The following is a 19804-nucleotide window of genomic DNA, read 5'->3' as shown; positions in this document are numbered from 1 at the left end:
TCTTGATTCCAGCTTGTAACTCATTCAGCCCAGCACCTCTCATGATGTGCTCAGCACATGAATTAAACAGACAGGGTGATGGCAGACAGCCCTGTTGTATTCCTTTCTCGATCTTGAATCAATCTGTTGTTTCATACAGGGTTCTAACTGTTGCTTCTTGACGCACATACAGGTTTCTCAGGAGACAGGTAAGATGGTCTTGTATTCCCATCTCTTTAAGAGCTTTATGATGATCCACACAGTCAAAGGCTTTGGCGTAGTCAATGAAACAGAGGCAGATGTTTTCCTGGAATTCCCTAGCTTTCTCTATGATCCAGCAAAACTTGGCAACTTGATCTCTGGTCCTGGAACCAGAGATCAAATCTTGATGCTTCCCATATCTTTTTTGGTTTTTCTTAACCCTGTCTGCATGCATGCTAAGTCACTTCAGTTGTGTCTGACTCTGTGTGACACTATGGACTGCAGCCTGCCAGGCTCCTCTGTCCATGGGATTTTCCAGGCAAGAATACTGGAGTGGGCTGCCATGCCCATCTCCAGGGGATCTTCCCGACCCAGGAATTGAACCCATGTCTCTCTCCTGCATTGGCAGGGGACAATGGAAGGTGTTTCCGGAGGAAAACACAGTTTGGGAGCACAGTGCAAGGAGACTGTGATTTATTAGTGGAGTATGTGTTAGCTAACTTTTCTTACTTAGCATCTATAAGTCAGGATGGCACCCTTAGAGGATTTACCTGAAAAGTTTAAGGAAGGGACAGGAAAAAAATTTATACCCCAGATGAACAATGAGAGGATTCGTTCCTAAAATTTGAAATAAGATATAGTTTAATCTATTAAAAATGCAACTCTCACTTCAAATGTTCTTCCTCCAGTTAGGAAAGTACTTAAACAGCAGTTTGACACTTGTGTTTCCTTAGGTAGCCTGGAGGGGGTGAAGAGCTTTAAAACCAACCAAAAAATAAAGTTTAAAAAGCCCTCTGTAGGACACACTATACGAAGTGCTTCCAGTCACTGGTTTCCAATCACTGTCAAACAAGAATTCTATATAAGTTCTTTATTTTTCTTTTTTTATCTTCTTGATGCTGAATTTTTTTAAAAAATGAATAATTTAGAGAGAGCTGAAGTTGTCATTAGTAAATTTTATTGTTCCTTGTTAAATAACTATACTACTTGGCATAAGGGCATTCATAATAGATATTTTGATTTCACTATAGATATTCTCAATTTCTGAACAAATGCCTGAAAAGAGTTATGTGTCAATTTCACAGAAGACACTGTGAATTAAATCATTTCTATATGCAGGAAAAAATCTGAATCTACTAATATTAATGCTATTAGTAGTAATATTAGAGCTCTGCTCCTATTCTTGAACTATTTCCTTCTCTATTCTCAAAATCTTGATACTAACCCAGTCAGGTTCCTTGTCTAAAGTTACTTTCTACCTGTATAATTGGCTATTATATTGATTTTCAATTTAGAAAAAAATGAAATTAATTTTATAGAGTTTGGTGGTTCATGTTCAGGCTTTTCCTGATAGAAATTTCACTAGATACTCTCTTGGTGAGACTTAAAGTCACTTGGGTCATAAGAAGGACAGAGGAAGTCTCTGAATCCCTTGTGAGTCTCTTTATTTCCTTTAGGGAATACTCTTAAATGCCTTTTCCATTGAAAAAATAATAAATTGATCATTAATTTAAAAAAAAACTAATTTAGTATCTTCATTAAATGTTGTAAAAAGTCTAAACTCCGAGCCACACTCTTCACAAGCTGTATTTTCATAATTTGATTTGTGTAAGAGTAGTTATTGGATATGGGCTTCCCAGGTGGTACAGTGGTAAAGAATCCACCTGCCAATGCAGGAGACCCTACATCGATCTCTGGGTTAGGAAGATGCCCTGGAGAAGGAAATGGCAAGCTGAACATTTCTTTTAAATATGTTGAATAATTCAACCTTGCAAGTTACTCTCCATCACTATGATGAAAAATTTTACCCAAGATTTTCCCTTATGATATTTCATTACTTTTCCTCCAAGAAGGAAAATAATTCAATTCTGACTTGAGAGATTCCAAGTAACTCCTTAAACTGTCTGTGCTAGTTACAGAATACAGGAAGAAGTTAAGGTTATTTTCTATTTTACTAGAAATGTGTTGTTTTGTGTGTGTGTTAAAAATATCCTACTAAACACTCTGAGAAGACAGAGAAGCAAATGTTTTGGACAAGGTGTCTCCTTGAATGGTGCCATATCCATTGATGTTTTCAAAGGCACCACAGCCTCGTGATGGGGAATCACACCCACAGTAAAGCTTTACAGATCTCATCCTATCTATATAAGCAATCTATTTTTTACTTGATTCTATTATTTCTGGCAAATATGCATATATTGTAAAAAGTTATGCGATTGGACTTCAGATACATCTTTAATAATGTTCACTTCAAATAGCTATCACCTGGTGTTTCTCAATACAAAAATCAGCAAGGATAATTTTTTATCTACCATACTTAGACAAGTTTAAATATGCATCTAAGTTCAAGGTCATAGGCTTCTGTGGCTAATAATCAAGTCACAAGTGGAATGAGAAAAGTGTTCCCAGCTGCTTCATTCACTTCCAAGGTCATTGTGATGAGCTCAGGGGAAAACTGATTCTGTTAAAGATCTTAACAATTTTGGATGAGTCATAATTTTCATCATCATCATGTGTTATTCAGTGATATGAGTGGAAATTAAGGAAACTAAGCCAACAAGCGTTGACTTTCATTCTAGAAGATTGTGAAAACAGTAGGAGACAGAGGAAGGAAAAACTCAAAGAGGTAAACACGGTCATAAACAGCATTTCAGTTTCCTGGAGGGGCAAAATTTGGTTTGAATTAGGCTTAGAGCAAGGTTCTTCCACTATGGCCCTAATGATATTTTGGGCTGGGTAGTTCTTTGCCAGGGGCACCTGCCCTGGACATTGTAGAATGTTGAACAGGGTCCCTGGTCTCTAGTCAATAGGAGACAATAACACCCCACGCCACAGGCTGGGAAACAAACACACCTCCACTCATTGCCCAACATCTCCTGGCAGAACAGGTCACTCCCCATTGGGAATCATTGGCTTAGAGAAAGGAATATCTCCTTAGATAAAGGAGTAGGTGAATTCAAGAAGCTGACCACGAAAGAAAAGTAAGGGTGGAGCAGGGTTCAAAACATGCAGATGAGACCAAAAGTGCTTATAGAGGAACTCAAAACTGACAGAATGATAGAGGAACAGAGACAGAAGGGAAAGCGTGGGAGGATAAGGGAAGGGGTTTTAGGTAAGAGAGGACGAAGAAACTTCTTACTTGAGAAAAGCAGACAGAAGGCGCCCAGGTGGGAATCAGGACTTGAGATAGGAGTTACCCCTCTTGGAAAATAAGGAGGAGGAGGAGAAATAATTGTCGAATAGGTCATGGCTCCATGAAAACATGGAGGCTCTCTAGACAGGAGGCGATCAGGAGAAACTGATTTACCCTCTTGGGATACTCAGCCAATCATAACTGTTCTGTCACCTTCTCCCAAGAAACTCAGCTTTGAGAAGCATAGCTGATGGAACTGATTTTGTTTTTCACCAGAAATTGGAAATTAGCAAAGCTCAAAAGCCAGAAAGTCAAAGGAGAAACTATTTCTGTATAGCTATTGCAATACTCCAGAGAAGCAGCAAGGCTCAGGTAAGCAAGGGAGGGGTGGAAGATGACGGAGGAAAGGTTTCTCAGTGGGAGAGGAGAAGGGCAGGTCCTGTTAGGGTAACAGTGAGAGAGAGAAATGGACGTCAGGGTCCAGACACTGGATTTCAGAGCCAGGAGTCTACCAGCTCCAGATGCAACAAAGAGCCAGAGAAGCTGTTAGAAAAATGAGGAGGACTCACCATATTGGAAAAGCCATAAATACTGACACTAAAATAACCAACCAAACAAACAAAAAAAGGTTAGGAAAAGAAGGGTAGAAAAATATTTCAAGTAAACAAATATAAATGACAATAATAAAAAACAGTGCCCTTAATTCAAGAACCTTTTAAATTTTCTTTTTTTTTTTTTTTTTGAAAATTCTTAAGATTTTTTATTGTGAGAAACAGGGATGAAAATGGCATCGAAGTTATTTTTTTTTTTTTTTATTTTATTTTATAAATTTATTTATTTTAGTTGGGGGCTAATTACTTTACAATATTGTAATAGTTTTTGCCATACATTGACATGAATCAGCCATGGGTTTACATGTGTTCCCCTTCCTGGACCCCCCACCCACCTCCCTCCCCATCCCATCCCTCTGGGTCATCCCATTGCCCCGGCCCTGAGCCCTTGTCTCATGTATCGAACATGGAATGGTGTTCTGTTTCACATATGATAATATACATGTTTCAATGCTATTCTCCCAGAACGTCCCACCCTCACCTTCTCCCTCAGAGTCCATAAAATTGTTCCATGCATCTGTGTCTCTTATTCTGACTCGCATATAGGGTTATCGTTACCATCTTTCAAATTCCGTATATATGCATTAGTATACTGTATTGTTGTTTTTCTTTCTGGCTTACTTCACTCTGTATAATGGGCTCCAGTTTCATCCATCTCAGTAGAACCGATTCAAATGTATTTTTTTAATGGCTGAGTAATATTCCATTGTGTATATGTACCACAGCTTCCTTATCCATTCGTCTGCTGATGGACATCTAGGTTGCTTCCATGTCCTGGCTATTGTAAACAGTGCTGCGATGAACATTGGGGTACACGTGTCTCTTTCAATTCTGGTTTCCTCGGTGTATATGCCCAGCAGTGGGATTGCTGGGTCATATGGCAGTTCTATTCCCAGTTTTTTAAGGAATCTCCACACTGTTCTCCATAGTGGCTGTACTAGTTTGCATTCCCACCAACAGTGTAAGAGGGTTCCCTTTTCTCCACACCCTCTCCAGCATTTATTGCTTGTAGACTTTTGGATAGCAGCCATTCTGACTGGTGTGAAATGATACCTCATTGTGGTTTTGATTTGCATTTCTCTAATAATGAGTGATGTTGAGCATCTTTTCATGTGTTTGTTAGCCATCTGTATGTCTTCTTTGGAGAAATGTCTGTTTAGTTCTTTGGCCCATTTTTTGATTGGGTCGTTTATTTTTCTGGAATTCAGCTGCAGAAGTTGCTTGTATATTTTTGAGATTAATTGTTTGTCTGTTGCTTCATTTGCTATTATTTTCTCCCAATCTGAAGGCTGTCTTTTCACCTTGCTTATAGTTTCCTTTGTTGTGCAAAAGCTTTTAAGTTTAATTAGGTCCCATTTGTTTATTTTTGCTTTTATTTCCAATATTCTGGGAGGTGGGTCATGGAGGATCCTGCTGTGATTTATGTCAGAGAGTGTTTTGCCTATGTTTTCCTCTAGGAGTTTTATAGTTTCTGGTCTTATGTTTAGATCTTTAATCCATTTTGAGTTTATTTTTGTGTACGGTGTTAGGAAGTGTTCTAGTTTCATTCTTTTACAAGTGGTTGACCAGTTTTCCCAGCACCACTTGTTAAAGAGATTGTCTTTTCTCCATTGTATATTCTTGCCTCCTTTGTCGAAGATAAGGTGTCCATATGTGCATGGGTTTATCTCTGGGCTTTCTATTTTGTTCCATTGATCTATATTTCTATCTTTGTGCCAGTACCATACTGTCTTGATGACTGTGGCTTTGTAGTAGAGCCTGAAGTCAGGCAGGTTGATTCCTCCAGTTCCATTCTTCTTCCTCAAGATTGCTTTGGCTATTCGAGGTTTCTTATATTTCCATACAAATTGTGAGATGATTTGTTCTAGAAGAACCTTTTAAATTTTCAAATCATTAACTACGTTGACTTTTAAAAGAAGGAACTTTAATCCATCATCTGTATTCAAAAACACTAAATCAAAATGTTCTATAAAGTTCTCACAAAATAAATTACTCAAACTTTAAATACACTTAACAATTTTTGTTCAAATTTGGCTTCATTTTCACTTCTCATTAAGAGCTGAAATCCTGCCAAAGTGGAAATGTATAGTTTTACCTATTTTTAGTTGAAGTTTAAAAGACATTTTAATGTTTTTTTCATTATCTCCCCATGCAAAGAAAGATTTTGGATAACCTGTTCAAGGTTCCCTCAAACAGGCAGGATTTTGTTCAAGCATGAAAATTTTAACCTCACATCTATTCTTGAGTTAATTTTTCCAGTAAATTTTTTTTCTTTCATTATTTCCAACCCTTTTCATCAGTGAAGAGGAGCAATGTGGAAAAACAGTCTTTAAACTAGTTCTTTAAACTTATTCCTTTACATTTAGGTTAAACTGCTTGGTCTTTTAACTACTTTTAATCCAACATTAAAGACTAGGTTTGGATGAGACTTAGCTTATAAAGGAAAGTATTGATCTCTAAAACTAGGCAGGTAGAAAGGAAGCTAGTCTGATATTTCTCTTTAAACTGTGTCTATAAATGACTACTAAGTCAGACTCTCTCACTCTTAAGAAATGATTCCAATGTTTACTTTTGACACTTTGTTAGAAAAACAAAGTCTATTGACTATGCTTTTTAAAGCTAAATATCCTCTTCCCCTTACTCTAAATCTTCTTTATTACCCGTCTAATGTCCTTATTTAACTCATATGCAGAGTACATCACGAGAAATGCTGGACTGGATGAAGCACAACCTGGAATCAAGATTGCCAGGAGAAATATCAATAACCTCAGATATACAGATGACACCACCCTTATGGCAGAAAGCAAAGAACTGAAGAGCCTCTTGATGAAACTGAAACAGAATGAAAAAGTTGGCTTAAAACTCAACATTCAGAAAACTAAGATCATGGCATCCTATCCCATCACTTCATGGCAAATAGATGGGGAAACAACGGAAACAATGACAGACTTTATTTGGGGGGGGCTCCAAAATCACTGCAGATGGTGACTGCAGCCATGAAATTAAAAGACACTTGCTGCTTGGAAGAAAAACTGACAAAAGCGAGACAGCATATTAAAAAGCAGAGACATTATTTTGCCAACAAAGGTCCATCTAGTCAAAGCTATGGTTTTTCCAGTAGTCATGTATGGATGTGAGAGCTGGACTATAAAGAAAGCTGAGCACTGAAGAATTGATGCTTTTGAACTGTGGTGTTGGAGAAGACTCTTGAGAGTCCCTTGGACTGCAAAGAGATCTAACCAGTCCATCCTAAAGGAGATTAGTCCTGAATATTCATTGGAAGGACTGATGCTGAAGCTGAAGCTCCAATACTTTGGCCACCTGATGTGAAGAACTGACTCATTGGAAAAGACCCTGATGCTGAGAAAGATTGAAGGAGGGAGGAGAAGGGGACGACAGAGGATGAGATGGTTGGATGGCATCACTAACTCAATGACACGAGTTTGAGCAAACTCCAGGAGCTGGTGATGGACAGGGAGGTGTGGCGTGCTGCAGTCCATGGGGCTGCAAAGTGTTGGACACGATTGAGGGTCTGAACTGAACTGAACTGATATTATGCCACAATAAGGATGAATCTTGAAAGCATGATGGTAAGTGAAAAAAGCCAATCACAAAGGACAACATTCTATGTAAATCCATTTTATTGAAATATGCAGAATGGGCATATCTATAGAGATGGAAAGTAGATAGATTCATGGTTTTTGGGGGCTTGGCAGGTTTGGGAGGAGAATGGGGAATGACTGCTGATGTGTATGGGATTTCTTTGATGATGTTAAAAATGTTTAAAATTAGATTTTGGTGATAGTTGCATAACTCTTTGAATATACTAGAAAATGCTGAACTGTGTACTTTAAATGGATGAATTGCATCCTTTGCAGAAAAAATGTCAATAAAGCTGTTTTTTAAAAAAGAAGACCCAGCAATGATATACACAACATTATAAGTGAATCCCACAGACATTTTTATGAGCAAAAAAAGCCAGACATGGAAGAGTATACACAGTATGATTAGTATGTATCTATTTACATAAGACCTGATCAAGCTGATAATAATATAAGCCAGATCATTGGTTGCCGCTGGGAGAATAAACGCTGACCAAGAAAGGGCACAAAAGAACCTACTGGGCTGCCGGACGTATTCGATACCTTGACTCGGATGGTTGTACACAGTCAGAGCCAGACATATTCCATCAGCCTCTACCGGGTCCACTTTATGCTCTTCAGAGTTTACTGAAAGTTAAAAGGGATAAACATCTGTGTGTTAGCATTTTCTTGGTCACCCAGATGTAGCTGAATGGAGACTGGTAAGTTGTTAAGAAGACAAAATCTAGAATTAAAGATTCTTTATTCCAACATTGGTTTCCCATTTCTTGGCTAGGATATCTTGTGTGAATTATTTAATATGTATGATTCTCTGAGTTAAAAAGATGATGATAATGATAACACCCACTGGAAAGTTGCCTTGGTAGAGAACGCATATGAAGGAAAGTATTTTGTAAACTGCAAATATTGGTAGATTTATTATAACCTCACAGAGAATGAAAAATTCACATATTTTTAAATAAATATGTAGAAGGGTTTTCTAGAATTTTCTTAATTTAGACTCCTAGTATAACACTCTTACTAAATTATGCTTTGCGCTAACACAGTTGGACTATGGTAAAGATGTAAGAAAAAGTAATCCAATGGACTCACTGTTGTATTTTTTTTAAAGGAAAGTCAAAGTGTAATGTTTAAATAATTTTCTTTTTTTCTTTATTTTTGGCTGTGCTGGGCTTTCTCCAGTTGCCATGAGTGTGTTTCTCCTTGCGCAGGCTTCTCTTGTTACAGAGCACAGGCTCCACAGTTCCGGCACAGGAGCTTAGCTGCCCCGAGGTATGTGGGATCACCCCTGACTAGGGATCAAACCCACAGCTCCTGCATTGACAGGCAGATTCTTTATCACTGAGCCACCAGGGAATCCCTGTGGTATTTCCTTTTTTTTTTTTTAGTAAGGAAGTTTTTCACTCCATTTCTTAATGAAGATGCTTTCGTGAAGATCCACAGGCAAACTTCCATATTTTTATGTGCGTGAGTGCTAAGTCGCTTCACTTGTGTCTGACTCTGTGCGACCCTATGGACTGTAGCCCACAAGCTCCTCTGTCCACGGGATTCTCCAGGCAAGAAGACTGGAGTGGGTTGCCATGCCCTCCCCCAGGGGATCTTCCCGACCCAGGGATCAAACCAGTGATTCTTAGGTCTTCTGAACTGGCAGGCAGGTTCTTTACCACTAGTGCCACCTGGGAAGTGCCTATATCACCTGGTAACTGATTTTTTGACTTCTGGAAATCAATGATGTTTTTTCTTTAAAATACCAAAAGAAATAGAGGGAAATTCATGGTCTGTGCCTAACAAGGAATGGGTCTTGTCTACATGCATTTTGTTCACTGTTGTCAGTCTTAGGTTTATTCTATTTTCCTATTTGAATTCTCCCTCTGCTTCAGTTCTCTGACTTTAACTTTTTTTTTTATCACCTTTGCATATACCTTGGAAACCTATTTCAAGTCATCTTTAGAAGTGGATCTTATAATCAACAAACACAGGAGAATCAACAGCAACAGGAGAATTTAATTAAATCCGAATACAATGTTAATCTCTCTGCTACAGAAGTCAAAAACACAGATAGCAATACAAGAAGAAATACCCACAGACATAACCACAGGTGCCCTATTTCACAGAATTTACTGAAGGAGTTTTTTGGTGCCCTTTATGTTGATTTTGATATCAGAAGCCTGCTGCCTGGCATGGAATCTGCAGAGGGCCAGGGATCTGCGTCCATCCTGTTTCAGAACAGTGCCCGCCTCATGGTTAACACTCAATAAGGCTTAAATTAATTGAATTAATTAGCACTGCCTCTAACATCACTTCCTCAGAGGCATGGTGACAATTACACCAAATTTCTTTCTAACTACCATGAAAACCTAAGTTATAAATGCACGGTTTATGTGAGAGGCAGAATGAAGAGAAAGTGGCTCATTGATATTGGGTAAACCAGATCTCTTTTAGTTTTTTTTTTTTCACTGCAGATAATAAAACCATCTGCTTCCATATGGAATTTTCCATGTGAAATGCTTGTTACTTTAAAGCCTACAAATGAGATGCTTGATTATTCTTTCCTTACATAAGTATAAAGTATTACAAAAATGTAATATATAACTTAACTTTTTATAAAATAAGTCATTCCTTTACATCAGTGATCTTGATATTTCAATTTCACATAAAGTATCCTCACTGTACTTTATGGAAAAGATGAAGAGTTTTCTCACAAACACATATAGGAATGGGAGAACAGGAGAAGGGAGGATAACAATAAAAATATTGCATGCCTGGAAGCAGATGGCTGAGCAGTCATTAGTTTAGCAGGATTGGAGCCTGGGTTGGCAGCGGGGAACACTAAGAACCCACTTCATCCCTGCCACAGAGTTCTCAAAGGACTCAGACACTGGTAGCAACAGGCACTTCTGGAGCAGGGTGAGGGAGAGAGAGGCTCCAAATTAAAACGCCCAGGTAAGGGGATTGAAAGAAGCAGTCACACACCTCAGGGGAGACCCCACCCTTCCGGAGGGAGAGTCCTTCCCTCGTCCTGGCAGAAGACGTCAATCAATTCTCAAGACAGGGTAAATGTACCAGGGATGCTAGGCAAAAATCGGGGAATCAAAAGATGGGGATTAAGTGGAAATATGTGTACTGATTTTCCTGAAATCCCCAGCCTCCAGAACACTGGCAGCCAGAACGTTATGGTCTAGACAGATTAGAAAACTCTTCTCTGAGGAATCAACCAGCCCAAGAGTAAAGATACAAAATATTTACAATGAGATGTCCCTCTAAACAACCAAGACCACCTTATACTGAAGCTAAATGTCAGCCATTCCCTCTTTCATGCAAAAACAGTATAGTCAGCTTTTAGTATATAAAAATGCAATTTTTTGTACATTGACATTTTACCCTATAACCTTTCTAAATTAGTTTAATAGTTGTAGATAGCAGTTGTTTATAGATTTCTTATAATATTCTACATAGTCAGTCATGACATCTTCAAAAAGAGATAGTTTTACTTACTTTTCAGATCTTTTTGCATTTTATTTCCTTTCGTGCCTGATTGTAAAGGCTATGCTTTCTGGTAAAACGTTGAACATAAGGGGTGCTAATTATCACCCTTGCCTTGTTCCTGATCTCAGGGAGAAAGCATTTAATTTTGAAACATTACGTATAATATCAGCAATAAGTTTTTCATATGTACCGTTTATCAGAATGAGGAAGTCCCCTTTTTAACTTGATTAAATGTTTTATCATGAACGAATATTTTCAAACATTTTTCTACATTGATTGAAATGATAAATTTTTTCTCCTTTAGTAAGTGAATTATACTGATTGATTTTCAAATATTAAATCAACTTTGCCTTCCTGGATTTATTTGTTAGCATTTTGTTAAAAATCTTTGGGTCTCACGAGAATTACTGGTATGGATGGATGGATGGATTTTTTAGTGCTTTTGACTGGCCTCATATTTGGGTGATATTGACCTCAAAAAATGAGTTTAATAGGACCATCATTCTCTATATTCTGAAACATTGTGTATAATAGTGTATTATTTCTTTCTTAAATGTTCAATAGAATTCACCAATTGAATCATCTGGGCCTGAGTTTTCTAGTCAGTTTTCCAGTCTTCCTTGCTTAAACAGACACAGACATAGAGACATCCAAGGGCTGACTCATCGGAAAAGGCTCTGATGCTGGGAAAGATTGGGGGCAGGAGGAGAAGGGGACGACAGAGGATGAGATGGTCGGATGGCATCACCAACTCAATGGACATGAGTTTGGTTGGACTCTGGGAGTTGGTGATGGACAGGGAGGCCTGGTGTGCTGCGGTTCATGGGGTCGCAAAGAGTCGGACACAACTGAGCAACTGAACTGAACTGAACTGAAGGATTCCCCAGATCTGAACAGAGATCAACTGGTAAGCTTTGAAGAAACATGTCCCAATTGCAGAGGTTTGGATTTTATTCGTCTGTGGTCCTGAGCATCAGTATTTTTTTAAAGCCCTCTAGGTGTCTTTGGTTGTATTCAGAGTTGAGAACCTTGGCTACAATATAAAGGGCAAAAGCAAAAACAACCATAAAAGAGCACAGTGGAAAAAATGGAGACTGTAAAAGGAAATGACAATTCTAAAGAAACTAGTAGTGATATTATCAAAGACATCAGAGATGATATTGAGACAATAAAACAATAAAAAATAAATAAATAACAGCTTGTTAGGACTCACAAGTTAAACAGAACTGATTTCAAACACTGGATCTCCATATCTACTGGCTTTGTGAAAAGTGAAAGTGATAGTCACTCAGTCGTGTCTGACTCTTTGAGACCCCATGGACTGTAGCCTGCCAGGGTCCTCTGTCCATAGAATTCTCCAGGCCAGAATACTGGAGTGGATAGTCTTTCCCTTCTCCAGGGGATCTTCCCAACCCAGGGATCGAACCCAGGTGTCCCACATTGCCGGTGGATTCTCTACCATCTGAACCACCAGGGAAGCCCAGGTTACTGGCTTTGTACGTTGAGCTATTCACTTAAATTCTTGGAGACACTATTTCCTCATCTGCAAAACAGCAATAACATAGCATCTACCTCATGTTTTCCTGTGAATAGTAAGATAATACTTGGAAAGTAGTTAGGAGAGTGCCTGCCATGTGAATTAACTAGTACACAGTAGTCATTCTATTAGGAACCCTTTTCATTGTTATCTGTTACTGAGTCAATAGGAGAAAATGCCATTGGCAGCATTCAATTAAATAAGCTATCTAAGTAGGGAAATTAATATCCAGATCTAAAAAGCAGACAATGCATTAGTCAGCAGAGAAGGGTGGAATCAGGGGAAAGGGTGTAAATTTAAATTAGTTTAATGTAGTGATTATTCATTTCTAAAAAGTGTCATTTATAAAAATTAGCTTGGAAATTGCTTGCTCACATTTCCTCAACATTTGGTACAGGTTCAAATTTTCACAGAACCATGGACACTTGACAGCATCTGTGCAGGAAATCAGAACAAACTAGAAGGGTGGCTTTATGGGTGCTTTGCTCAAGTTTTAATCTGGCTTCATTTTCAGGATTCTCTAATTCAGTAACATTCCAGTTTTAAAATAAATCGCCATTAAACCTACAATGCTCTACTTCTGCTACAGATTATTTAGACTTCTCAAGACTACAAGGAGGATTAAACGACAGTACACTGTTTGGTAATACCCTCAGTAAATGTTAACTGACATCACCAGCATCAACATTATGATTCAGAGTAAGACTAGCTAATGATGAACTTAAAATCCCTCACAGGGAATGTGAGAATGTTAGGTTAGGACAGCTCTGTAACTCCTCACCTCAAGAATTCACATAGAATAGCAACTAAGAACTTGACAGTGACTTATTCTCAGACATATCCTGTCTATGGCCTCTCTGTAGTGTCCACTGTGTTACCAAATGCAAGCTCACATGCCTGATGCACAGTGAGGCCAAATAAACCCAAATGCTGGAGTCTGGAGCAGAGGCAGGTTTTTGCAGAGCTGAGTAAGGAGAAAGGGTGGCTTGTGCTCAAAAACACCCAAACCCTCTGAACAGTTCTGGGAAAGCATTTTTAAAAATATTTAGTTTTATTTATGTATTTATTTGGCTGTTCTGGGTCTTAGATGAGGCACACAGGATCTTCTAACTTCATTGTGGCCTATGGGATTTTAGTTGTGGCATGTGGGATCCAGACCCCTTGCCCAGGGCTTGAACCCAATCCCCTTGCCCTGGCAGCATGGTGTCTTAGCCACTGGACCACCAGGGAAGTCTCAGCAAAGCATTTTTAAAGACAAACTGAGGGAGGGGCATCGAGGGTATGTGATCAGCTCATGCACAACTCTCTGATCAATCCTTAGCCTCAGGAAGTTCTGGGGGCTACATGCCCGTGATCATCAGGTAGTTAATTTCTTCCATCTGGTGGTGGTTTTAGCAGTAGAAAAACTGGGAAATATACATGGGATACTGTTTTCCAGGTCCTTCAGAGAGGAGCTAAAGCAGGAGATATGGGGAAGGTGTCCGTCCCTGGGAAAGCCCCTGTAGGATCCGGCTGGGTTACGGTTGTACTAATGATATGCAGTTTGGGGCCAGAATCATTTGGTCAGTCCCGATTCACTACTTCAACACTTTCCTTTTGGAGCCAGCCAAAAATGTGAAAAATAGCTTGTTCAAGAGTTAACTAGACTAAGAGAACAGATTCTTAAATAGACTTGAATGGCAAGGTGCATTTCCCTGGTAGTTTTTATCTACTGGAACTTTGGGGGATGAGAAGAATTAAATTTCCCAAGGTGGCATGAGTGTCAGAAGTGGTGTCATCTCACTTAAATTGACTACTTTCTCAGGAATCTATGTACCGCCTCTCATCTCTCCGTGGGCTGTTAGACAGATTAGACATCAGCAAAGCTCCATAAAACTCAGAAAGAGACTTGACTGTCAATACACTTCATTTGGAATTTTCAGACCTGAAATTAATAGTGCTTAGATAATCAACAAAATGTGTTTCAGAATAGCCTTTCCCAGAAATTGGCAATAAAGGAAAATAATAAAATTTTTCAGGTTACAAAATACTAACAGGAAATGGCCCACTTTTCATGCTCCAACAACTGTGACTTGGGAGAATACGTACAATCTAGAAATTGTCTGTTCCAAATAATCTCTGCTGGCAATCAAATAAAACTGTTGCTCATAAAAAGACACATTCTTAAAATCTTGGTTAGTGCCACTTGCAGGTGCCATCAGTTTAGCAGAAGAACCTTCAAAAGGCAAAAATGATCAGTGGAGTGAGGTCATTACACAACAGGTATCTGCGCAAGTGAAGGAAATTTTCATCTTTTCTTTATCTTTGTATTCTTAGGAGCATCTGGCCTATTTACACAAAGTAAAACAAAAATAACACCAGGAATATAGCAATCATTCTAACATCAGGTGAAAGGCCTGAAACAATATTTTTAGAGCTACTCAAATGAAAAATGCAATTGTACATTCTCACATCAAGAACCCTAACTTTGAGACTGCATTTCTACTTAGAAAATGTCTCTGCGGTGACTCAGATTTCTCCTTCTTCAGAGGGAGACTTGTTAATTTTAGATCCAGCACTTTCCACTCATGGACCCCCCTCCCAATGCCTTTCGGGGCCAAACAGTTCCTACAAGGGCTCCCAGAGGGATATGCCCACCAAGATTTATCCAAAACATTGGAAAGTTCAAGAACCACTGTTTTCACCCAAAGGTTAAAAACTGTATGACTATTTTCCCCTTCTACTCCTGTGGTGCTTTATTTATTCCTTCTGTGCCTTCCTTTCCTCAGAGAATCTCTAAGGAGAGATTTCACCAAGATGAGTGATTGCCGTGCCATTTGGAAGATTCCTTCCCAGTGGGGAGGAAAGACCAAATCTGGGGCAAGACCCGTAGCTTGCATGACTTCTCTCATTGATAGCACTTTCCCTGGAAAATCATTAAGTAGATGACTTGACTCTTTGTACTATGGATATATCAAACATTGCCATACTTTCATTTGTCCGAGAAGAAGAAAAATCTTAACAGAAAACTCAGAAGGTGTTTGTTGCTTTAAACACGGTGGTTTTGTACAGTGGCTGTAAATCATCATGTAAAATGATTCTTAATGGGAGGGTCCTTGCAGAATGACTTCCTGTTTTGCTCTTCAGATAAATAGCAACTGTGTTTCACATGGGTTTGGCCAACAGTGCAAGGGTTCCTTATGGCATTGGATTGTATTTTATTTCTTCTACACTTGCTACTCATAGATACCTCTGAGATTCACCAAAATGACAAACTAATTCCCAAAACAGGCTTATAGTTTAGAGGAGTAATTTTTTAATTTTTATTTTTAGAGAAGACAGACGGGCATGCTCCCACCTAAAGAGAGGTCAGCTGGCCTGAAAATTAGCCAACTGCTGTTATATAATGGAAACTGACCCTGGCTCAGAAGGCTAACTTGGAGGTTTCCAGCAAGATTTCATCACTACATGGGTTGTGGCATTTAAAGGGATGGGCTGGTTTAATGAGCTGTTTCACCAGCTTCTTAACTTTCACTGCAAATATTTCTCCAGAAGCCAAAGCCTCCAGTCCCCTCATTTTGTGGACTTGAAGTATTAATTAGGGCTTAGATTCTATAAAAAAACAAGTGGGAGAGTCATAAACTTCTAGGTCTATTTGCTCCCAAATTGCTTAGCCATAATTTTTTTTTTTTTTTACTCTGTGTTAGCCCCAGTTAGCAGTACATTCAGTGTTTCAGAAAATCAATATAATCTATATTGAAGTTTTCCATAAATCAAATTCCTTAAAGGACCATTTGTGTCATTTTACAATATATGCCACTGGTTCAAGTTTAAAAGCACCATGAAGGGGAAAATGAATTACCCTGTATGCATAGACCAAATATATCTCCAATCTCAATTTAAGTCATCTAAAGGTGACTTTTATGTCAAACTATTTTTGTGACTCATTGTTTTAAAATTTGTATATCATTTATTCCTTTTATTAAAAGAAATAAACAAGAAATGTTTTACCATCTTGCCTCAATTATATGAAAATAAAGTTTTTTTCTAGACCTCCATTGTTATATATTTATGTTCATAATCATTGTGTCCTTATTATATGATTGCTATTTATTATTTGGCAGAGTTTTCTGTGTATCTCAAAAGTCCACATATTTGTCAGATTTATAGGTAATAAAACATGTTACTGATATAACAGTTAACTAACTCACTTCCCAGTATTTGGGCATTTGTCATGATTTTTAAATAATCATGACTGCACTATCATTATGACATGTGGTCAGTTCTTAGGGCTGCTGTGACAAAGAGCCACAGTTGGGTTGGCTTAGGACAACAGAAGTATATTCTCTCACTGTTCTGGAGACCAGAAGTCTGAAATCAAGTTGCTGGGAGGCCCATGATCCTCTGAGCCCCTAGAGAAAGGTCTTTCCTTGCCTCTTCCAGCTTTTGGCATCCCTGGGCGTTCTTAGACTAGTGACACCTTAATTCTACTCCCCACCTTGGTCTTCACGTGGCCATCATCCTGTGTCTCTTCTCCTCTTTTTATCAGGACACCAATCACAGGAACTAAGGATTCACCCTATTCCAGTAGAATCTCCAGCTTAACTGTATTTACAACTACCCTGTCTCCAAATGACGTCTCACTTAGAAGTTCCTGGAAAGACATCAAATTTGGGGGGACACTTTCCATCCCAGTGTAGGTGCCCTAAACCATTATTTAAAGAGATGTAATAGTCTCCATTTCTAAGGGACAGGAAAATAAAATGCTCTCACACTTTCAAAATACACGATTAAAAAAACAAACTTTATGTATATGTGTGTGTTATTTGTCTTAACTCTCCAATCTGTAATTTCCAAGAGCAAATGAATTCTACTTTTCATATTATTTTTTAAAATCCTGATTATCCCACAAGCACAAAAATTCAACACTATATGTTTGAGGGAATAAAAATGTTTTATAGAGATCACGAATTTACCTTCATGTCCTCTAATCAATGCTCTTTCTTCCCAGAGACAAAAAATTTCCCCACAGATTCCTATCTTTGATGAGGATTTATAGAAAAATAAATAGCTTTCTATTCCTCAAAGTCTATAGAGGGGGTCCCACATCCAAAAGAGAAGAGGAACTTACAAACAGGGAGATAAAAAAGGACTTCCCTAGTGGTCCAATGGTTAAGACTCCAGGCTTCCACTGCAGGGGATGTGGGTTCGATTCCTGGTCAGGAAACTTAGATCCTGCATGCTGTACAGAGTAGCCAAAAACAAAACGAACAAACGAAAACCAGGGGGGAAAAACAGCATTTGTGTTTCACCCTTCACCATTGTTCAGCATTCAACAGTATTTCTTGATCTTTAAGAAACCCCATGCACACTTGTCAGGAAGGGGAACAATCTACAGTGTAAGAAGAGGCAGCAGACTCTTCAAGGTAGAGAGTCTGAAAAGGTAAAGCCTCTCAGCCTCTCAGCTGAGCAAGCATCCCATGAGAAAGTGGGTCCACCACATGTACTTTTGTTCAGTTCACTCACTCAGTCGTGTCTGACCCTCTGCGACCCCATGGACTGCAACACGCCAGGCCTCCCTGTCCATCACCAAATCCCAGAGTCTATCCAAACCCATGCCCATCGAGTCGGTGATGCCATCCAGCCATCTCATCTTCTGTCGTCCCCTTCTCCTCCCGCCCCCAATCCTTCCCAGAATTAGGGTCTTTTCCAATGAGTCAACTCTTTGCATGAGGTGGCCAAAGTATTGGAGTTTCAGCTTCAACATCAGTCCTTGCAACGAACACCCAGGACTGATCTCCTTTAGGATGGACTGGTTGGATCTCCTTGCAGTCCAAGGGACTCTCAAGAGTCTTCTCCATCACCACAGTTCAAAAGCATCAATTCTTTGGTGCTGAGCTTTCTTTACAGTCCAACTCTGACATCCATACATGACCACTGGAAAAACCATAGCCTTGACTGTCTGTAAAAAGGAGTAGACACGGAACACCCCCCTTCCTTTCTCCCTGACTCATCTCCTGTCAACACATCAGAACACGTTTTCAAGGGTCTGGAAGGAGCACAGGACACTGTCTGAGGGTAAAGGCAGAGTGACACCATAGTTATTCTGAAGATCAGATCATTGGTAAAATATTATGTTTGTTGGGTTTTTTAATTAAGACTTTCTTCATTCAGCTGTGTCAGGTCTTCCTTGCAGCATGCAAACTCTTAGTTGCAGCATGAAGGATCTAGTTTCCTGACCAGGGATCGAACCCAGGCCCCCTGCATTGGGAGCACAGAGTCTTAGCCATTGGATCGCCAGGGAAATTCCAAGACTTTATTTTTATAAAGCAGTTTAAGGTCCCAGAAAACCTGAGGGGCAGATACAGAGATTCCCCTATATTCATCGCATACCCATGCACAGCCTCCCCATGGTCAGCATCCCCCACCAGATGGGACATTTGTTACAACTGATAAACCTACCTTGTCACCTCATAGTCCCCCAGAGTTCATAGTTCATACTAGGGTTCGCTTTTGATATTATATTATACACCCTATGCTTTGGACAAATGTATAATGACATGAATTCATCATTGTGGTATCACTCAGGCTGTTTTCTGCCCTGGAAATCCTCCACGCTTTGCCTCTTAATCCCTTTCCCCACCCTCCAATCCCTGGCAGATACTGGCCTTTTCACTCTCTCCTTAGTTTTGCCTTCTCCAGAACATGGTTGGAATCAAACGGTAGGTCACCTCTTCCAGCTGGCTTCTTTCACTCAGGAATATGCATTTTAAAGTTCCCTCCACATATTTTCATGTCTCATTTCTTTTTTTGGCCATGCCACATGGCAAGTGGGATCTTAGTTCCCCAACCAGGGATTGAACCCACGGCAGAGTCCTGTGTGCTGGACCACCAGGGGATTCCTCTGTCCATGCCTTGATAGCTCATTTCTTCTCAGCACTAAGTAACATTCCATTGTCTGGATCTGTCACAGTTTATTCATCCACTAACCTGAAGGACATTTAATTGCTTTCAACTTTAGGCAATGCTGAATAAAGCTGCTATCATAACCTCTGTATAGGTGTTTTGGTGGATAAACCTTCTCAGTTCCTTTGGGTAAATACCAAGGAGCATGAGTCCCAGATCCTGTGGCAATAGGAGGTCAAGATTGTAAGACTTTGCTGAACTGTCTTCCAGGAAGCCCATGGCTTACTCTGACCACACTGGGAAAGGAATATCCCCGATGGGAGCAGGTTCAGGTCTTCACAGCAGCTGTTTCCCAGATAATGCTAATGAT

General features: G+C 39.3%; 1 protein-coding gene across 12 annotated transcripts in view; it reads right to left on the bottom strand.

Moving 5' to 3' along the window:
- The window catches only part of RARB (retinoic acid receptor beta), a 1227259-nt gene that overhangs the window by 1188732 nt on the left and 18723 nt on the right, over positions 1 to 19804 (bottom strand). For 8 of the 12 annotated variants that reach the window (XM_081521064.1, XM_081521065.1, XM_081521068.1 and 5 more), the window contains exon 2: positions 8070 to 8153. The exons of 3 other annotated variants lie outside the window; for them this stretch is intronic. The gene's annotated coding sequence lies outside the window, so the exon portion shown is untranslated. Of the gene's footprint in view, positions 1 to 8045; positions 8154 to 19804 lie in introns of all 12 variants that reach the window. One more of the 12 variants, XM_081521062.1, reaches the window with a different exon arrangement.

This window comes from Giraffa tippelskirchi, chromosome 8 (assembly GCF_054371585.1).
Source record: "Giraffa tippelskirchi isolate mGirTip1 chromosome 8, T2T-mGirTip1v1.2.pri, whole genome shotgun sequence".
NCBI lineage: Eukaryota > Metazoa > Chordata > Mammalia > Artiodactyla > Giraffidae > Giraffa > Giraffa tippelskirchi.
The sequence above is the reverse complement of the archived record's forward strand: the minus strand, read 5'-3'. Positions and strand labels throughout refer to the sequence as shown.